The 7,525-nt window shown below is 37.3% G+C and overlaps 1 pseudogene; it reads right to left on the bottom strand.

The window, feature by feature from the left end:
* Nucleotides 1–3,525: 3,525 nt before the first annotated feature.
* LOC149005713 (glycosyl hydrolase 5 family protein pseudogene) lies at nt 3,526–5,432 on the bottom strand (annotated as a pseudogene).
* Nucleotides 5,433–7,525: the final 2,093 nt, after the last annotated feature.

Raw genomic sequence — 7,525 nt, forward strand, 5'->3', positions numbered from 1 at the left:
AGGTGATTAAGAAGATGGGAGGAGTGTATCATTTCAAGAGGGATGCAGTTGGGCTAGCTGGTGGAATTTGGTGTATTTTCTTGGATGCTCGATGGCAAAGTAACTTGTTGTTCTCTCACTCTCGATTTCTTTTAATAAAAGTGAAATATGTGAATGATAGTTGTAGGTTTCTTTTAATAAATTTTATGTTTCCTTAAGAAGCAAGGTGAGTGTGGAGAAGACTAGGATTTTTTTTTTTCTCTCTAAGAGTGTTCTTCTTGCACAGGCTAAGGACATTTTGAATATCAGTAACTTCTTTAAATCTAAGAACATTGGGCGCTATTTGGGAGTGCCAGTGATGGGTGGCAGAGGGAAAAAGGGAAGGTACAACTTTATTATTTCGAAAGTTAAGGAGCGTTTTGCCAGGTGGAAGGCGTCTTCTCTTTCTTTGGCTAGTAGAGTGACTCTTGCAAAGTCAGTTGTTATGGCTCTTCCTTATTACACTATGCATAGTTATGCTATCCCAAACAAAATTTTGAGCTAGGTGGAGAAGCTTGCCCGTAGTTTTGTGGGGGGGGGGGGGATACTCCGGAGAAGAAGTGGGTTCATCTGGTTAAATGGGATCACTTATGTTGCTCTAAAGAAATTAAATGGAGGTTTGGGGTTTAAAAATTTTCCCTTAATGAATAATGCTTTCTTGATGAAACTTACTTGGATTTTCTTACACCAAGATTCTATGTGGGCGAAGGTTCTCAATTCCAAGTACCTTTCTTCTTGTCGGTGCTCTCCTTTTGTGGGGATCTACCGAGTGCTTCCCAAAATTATCAAAAATTGTAAGTTTGTTATTCAGCTCTACACTGTTTTGGTGGATTCCTTGGTCTAAGCAAGAGTGGTGCTTTATCAACATTGTTGAGCAGGTACCTCCAAAAATAATTTTGCTCAATTCAATTAGTGATTTTGTGGATGACTTTAGTGAGTGGAAGTGGCAAAAGTGGAGCGCTTTCTAAACTAGGAAGCCATTAGTAGACTTGAGCATGTTGATCCGCCTAAGGTAGAGATGGGTAGGGACGTCATTATTTGGACTCTAGCTGTGGATGGTGTTTTCAAGGTGAGATCGGCATATGGAGTTTTGTGTACAGAATCTCCTCAACTCATGCAGTTAAATTTGAACAAGAAGTTTTGGGAGGCTTTGGAAGTTACAAGTGCCTCTCCGGATTTGTTTCTTTGTTTGGTTGGCTAGTCTAGGGAGGATAATTACAAATGAGAGGAAGTTCAACATGGGTTTGACGGCTAATGAGAGTTGTGGATTGTGTTCTGCCATGAGAGAGGACACTATTCATGTTCACAAGGACTGTTTTGCCATTAAAGGAGTGCGGAGTCGTATGGTAGATGTTTGCCATCATTCTTGGTTTTTTGGGTGCTCGTTTGAGGAGTGGATTAGGGGTAATATTTGTGATTCAAGGGGGCGATGGAGTGAGGGGTGGCCAAAGTATTTTGCTTGTGCCTTGTTTTTATTTTGGTTTTGGTGTAACCAAGAGTATCATAATCTCAAGTTTTCAAGACTAGCTGATGGGAAGGGTGCTATTGATGGTCTTTATGCTTCAGTGAGGGAGGCTTGGGAGCCATGCCGTTTGCAGGTGCAAAGAAGTCATTGGCGAAGGAGTGTAGCCAAGTGTGAGCGTCCTCATGTACTCCCCTTCAAATGCAATGTGGATGCGACATTTGGGAGGAAAGGAGGTGATTGAGTTGGCGGGGTTATTTGAGATAGCGAAGGGATGTCTTTGGGAGGGTTTGTGATGAGGATTCAAGATAACTTGGTGGTGGAGGCCAAACAGTTGGTGATTTTGGAGGGAGTTCATTTGGTGGAAAGCTTAGGTACTTGGCCGTGTTATGTAGAGACTGGCTCGGTCAAGGCGGTGGGTCTCTTTGAACCAAATGCTTGGGTTCAAGGAGTGGTTGTGAGGGTGGTTGGAAGTATTCAGGATGTGGTGGGGTTGTGTGGGCGTTTCCGCTTCAAGCATGTTATGCGAAAAGCCAATAAAGCAGTTGATTGGATGTCGAAGATGGGGCTTCTTGCTTAGAGATCATTAGTGTTCTTTCTAGATCCCCCTGAGGATTTGAGGGAGATCCTTAGTGTTGATCTTACGCTAGGATCTATTTAGTTTTTTCTTGGGTCTGTGACCCTGCTTTTGTACCCAAAGGTATATATATATATACTAAAAAAAAAACGAAGAAGAAAAAGAATAAGGATCTTGTACTTGTTAAGGTAGAGATTTGTTCTCGCCTCATACTTAGGGGTCTACAGTGTTATCTTTGTTTTATTTTGTCAAGACTCAAGGCTTCCTATTGTATGGTAAAAACTAAAAGGTGTGAGAAGAGTACAAACCTCTACCTTGATGAATAGAAAATTTAGATTGGTAAACATTGATTTGATTTTCTATTTCAAAGAGGACAAGAATACATTTTCACATCCTCCAATTTTACCTTCCTTTTTTTTTTTTTTTACCCCAAAAATAAATTACTGGTCTAAAAGTAACGGTCAAACAAGCCCAGCCCAGCCCAATTAGCATCGTTCAGGATGGGCCTTTGTCGGGCCGACCTGACCAGGTTTGGTTTGAGCTGAGACCCCTAGTTAATATATTACATGATTGAAAAAAGGTGGATAATCGAAATGCATGACATTCCAGATACCCTTGAAAACTAATTTGAAGTCCTGAAGAACAAGAATTCATAAATAAAGAAGAGACAATCATAACAAAGTTACCTGTTCTTAGTTTACACATCAAGGGCAACATTCAAATATCCATTTTCTTTATGCAAACCTGGTAAAATTTTTACATAAGAATTGAACAATGCTCTCAAATTATATATCCAGACAGTATTCTTCGACTCTTCTACTAGAAATATCAAAAATTGACTGTTCTAAGGATTGTAATTCTCTTAAATTTGTTCATAGGAAATTGGATATCTGAGTTGCAGGTTCACATGACCCAGCTGAGTTTGGAAATTAAGAGGTCATTACTTGTAGATGACAGGATGGTCAGATGGTGAACTGGATGGATTATTTCATCAAAAATAGGATCTATGGATCTTAAATCCATTAATAGCAGTTAAGATTTGGCTATGAAACATTCAACTTTTTAATTTTGAAATTAATCCAAAAATTCATATAACCACTCTTCTGAATCTCTTTTGGCTGATATGGGTTTTATTGTCCAGTCTAAGTACTTCGGATTAAATAGTTTATTACTTTTCACTATTTCTGCTGAAATCAAGCAACACATGAGGAAAAGAAAAAAGACATTTCTCAGCTGTAGCACTAGCAAAAATTGAAGAAGAAAACAAAGCACTATGTAGAGAAAGGAAATCGGGGCATAATTACATTCTATTTCTTCTCTAATTGAAGACACTCCGAAAACTAGAAGAAAATGCTGGTAACAACGTTGGGTTGCAAAAATGTGGACATAAATTCTCAATATAAACCAAAATTGGAGAACACTAATTCTCCTGAATCTCTTTCATGAAGGTAGACTTCCAATGTAAACCCTAGGGATCATAGGCAATGGTACTATTGATGATATTGAACCACTGACTTGCAGGTTCACATGTCCCATTCAAGCATTTGCATGGATTTGTGATAATGGTGTTGTTAGTGTCTATATCCAAGCACACTTGACTACCATTAACCATTGTTGAGAAGTGGAAAGTGGAATTTGTTATTCTCTCCCATATGGCATTTGGGTTTTTGCAATCAGTTGCAGTTCCATAATTGGCAGGTTGACCTGCTCCTGCAGCTAGTAAGCAATAATATGCACCTTTAATTTGCAAGTTCTTCTCAGATGTGTAGCTCCAAGCTTCAGGCTGAGCACAAGAACCCAGCTTTACAGGAACATCTGGTGGTGCGTCTGCACTCCTTGGAACACAAAATCCTGTTAATGGATGGTAAATTACACCATATTCTTCATGATCAGAAAGACCTGGTCCTCTGAACGGAGACTGTAGACCAGCAATTCTCTGCATGAAGCTTGTGTTCCTAATTTCTGCCCAGTCCCAATCCAAAACAGCATAGAGTTCATTTATTGCCATAATGTGATCTCTATAGTAATAACTTCCCATGAGTGACCACCAAGCAAAATCCATGTCTAGTTGAGCTAAAAGAGCGAAAGCACAGCTCGCAAATCTGTTATCAGCAATGTTTTTTCCTGTTAAATCTATTCCAATCTCACTCATGAACAATGGAAACCCTTGATCCAATAGAAAGAATGCTTGATTTGATATGGTCTGAACCTGAGTTCCACATACGTCATTGGTGCTTCCATTCTTCCAATCACTAGATGCAGCGAAGCTGTACCAATGAACCTCAAACACAAGCTTCTGCTTGAAAGAAACACTAAATGGTCGAATCCTAAGCACTTCCAAGGTTTTGTCAAAGTGTAGACCCGAGACAATAACAAGCACATTAGGATTTGCAGAATGTATCACCTGTGCTCCTTTTTGCATGAAGCTATTGACAAAAGAAGATGGAAGAACGACATTGTAAGTTCTTGGTTTTATGGTGTTTGGATATGATAATGACCTAGAGTAGGGTTGCTTAAAATTTTATGTTCAAATTTTTGGTAAACTTACTTGTACCAAACGCTTTCGTTCATCCCCGGTCCTCGCAATTCATTCCTCAAACTCATGCCGACAACATTCTGAACTCCATTGAACAATGTGGCAATTTTGTTCCAACCCTCTAGCCAAACTTGTGGGTTGAAGTACCGATCACCGAAGAAGCCATTGCCATCGTATCTGTCGCAGCACCACATGGGTTTGCTTACATGGTTGTCTATTACAACCATTACGTTGTTCTGTCCAAGGTTCTTAACTACTTCCTGTGAAAGTCATAAGAAATAATATATCATTTCACATGTCTACCTGGAAAATATTAAACTTAATCTTTGATAATTTGACTTGAATCTCACTTCTAGCTTACTTTTGAGAACCCTTTTATAACAAGAGAGAGGAGCTAACCCAGAGAATGAAAGATAAAATGAGGAAAGTTTTCTTGCCTGGTAAACTTGCACTAGAGTCATATTAACCAAGGATGGATTATTGACTACCATGCCAGCAACTGATTCAGAAAGGTTGAAGTGCTGGAAGGACTCACGAGCAGTCATGCTGGATAGGCTCTCATTTGTAACCATGAAAGTTGCATAAGTAAGCCTAACACAATTGAATCCCATGGATGCAATATTCTTTGATATTTTATCCAAAGGCTGCTTGCTGAGACCCTCAGGCATCATTAACAAGTGACCTATCCAATTTACACAAGCTAGCTTCACTCGTTTCTCATCTTGGTCCACGATCCATCTTGAATTTGTATGAAGAGGCAATGATGGTTGGGTTAAAACCCTCAGCATGGAGACGATCAAAAGAAGAAGGATGGAAAAGCAGGTATGGAGTTTCCTCATTGTTGTCTTCTCAGCTGATGAGTGAATTGGGTCTTGATGATTTAGTCTGGAAAAGAGAGAGTGATTATTTATAGATGACCCAAATGCATAGTGAGTTGGGGATTAGTTAAGTTTATCCACAAATCTTGATCAAAAACTATAAATAGCAATTGGGTTTTGGATCTAACTCTGAAAACTTCAATCTTGCTAGCTAATAACTAGAGTATGAACTAATCAACCTTCTGTAGAATCCACTCTCCTGATTGGCTGCTCTGGATTTTATTGCTTTCTGCCTTAAGATGTGGACCAAAATTTGACAACTCACAATTAAAACCTAAGGCTGGGCTTGAGCTTAATTTGGGTTCAGGATGGATTTAGCTTTTAAAAAGCCCAGCCCACTCCAACCTCAAGGCATGGAATTTCTTGGTGAGCTTCAGAATCAATATTTAATGGTTGATCTTTGACTCTATAATATTGATATCCATATCTCTATTGATCTTGACCAATAACAATATTTTATATCTTATATTGAATTATAACAAGCTAACGCGTTGAACTAAAAAAAAGGCAATTTCACTCTCAATTACATGAAAGAGATTTAGACAGGGAAACACCAATATTCAAAACCTTGGTCATTCCTTTAAAATTTCATTCAATAAGGTTCTTTTAAGAAAGAAAACTTCATTATTGCTGCAAAAAAACTCATTTGGGTTGCTTTCCACACCTTAGTTATCTCATGATTTTTGCTTTAATTAAAAAGATTCCATATCTTCTTCATTCATTGTTATATCTTAGATAAAAATGAAAATGTAAGAAAAATATAAAAAACGTTACATCATATTGGTGGTATGACACATCTATATACATGCATATTCCATCACACAATAAAATCAAAAGGAAAGAAATCATCATAGCTGTCTTTGTTTATATAGATTCCTCAGCCAGTTAATCTAATATATTATAAAGAGTATAATCTCTCTCTCTCTCTGTTTACACACATTGTTTGAAATCAAAAAAATTTTGGTAGCCAAAGCAAGTAGGTATCTCTCTAGTGGGTATATTTGACAAACAAAGAAGTTGAAGAGAAACTTAAACCAAATGGAATGAGAATTTCAATAGAAAATGACTATTCTCCAACCACATGCTTAGCTAAGATTTTTTCTTTGGTGACTCTTTAACCTCTTTAGTCTTTACCCATTATTAATTCCGTACAAATTCACAACAATAGTCTTCTCTTACCAAACTACTAATCAAGATTTTCGTTGATTCAAATATTGCATTCTTCACATAACCTATCGATTTGAAAATGACATTTTTCTAATTTTTATTTTTATTTTTATTAACTTTGATATCACTTTCTTTCTCTTTTACTTCCTTTCCTTGTTTCCTCCTTCTGTGATGTAAAGAATTCAACCATCCATGCATGGGTTTCGTGGATTTTGGATAGATATTTTATATATCCTCGTCAAATATAAGTAAAGATAGAGAAAATAATTTTCATACTAAAGCATGAGAATCACACGAAAAAAATATCAATTAATAGTAACTTAAGTTGAGATCATTGCCTCTTTCGTATATATCAAGAGCTATTCAAATTGTTCTATGTTTTTATAACTCACCATGAAATGCACATTCAAATCTACTATAAATGGTAGTAGGTTCATTGAAATTATCTTTAGAACACTTAATAAATGATGCTCTATCATAAGCTTTGTATCTTGACCTATTAATCTTTGTTTACTTGCAACCCCAACTAAAGCAATGCTTAACGTCCACCTAAATATCACCCCCGCATTATTATTAACATTAAAAGGCTTCAAATCGATTCCCTCATGCCAAACACCCCCTTGTCCCACGCATGCATGCGTACCTCTTCATATTAATTAATTAATTAAAACAACTTTGATTATTTAGTGCACAAGGGACAGGTAAGCTGCCCAACGACGATCAATTTAGCTTTAAAAGAATATATATTTTACTGGAATTACGGAAATAACCTCCATATTGTGCCGAAAAGACGGATCACTCCATTAATTTAACGCTTATTAGGGTAAAAATAAATGCGCAGATTTAGGATCCCTAAAATGCCCTCAATATTTATCCGAAAGGACAAA

Source organism: Hakea prostrata, chromosome 9 (assembly GCF_041222555.1).
Source record: "Hakea prostrata isolate BN-2017 chromosome 9, UWA_Hpros_2, whole genome shotgun sequence".
NCBI classification, from domain to species: domain Eukaryota; kingdom Viridiplantae; phylum Streptophyta; class Magnoliopsida; order Proteales; family Proteaceae; genus Hakea; species Hakea prostrata.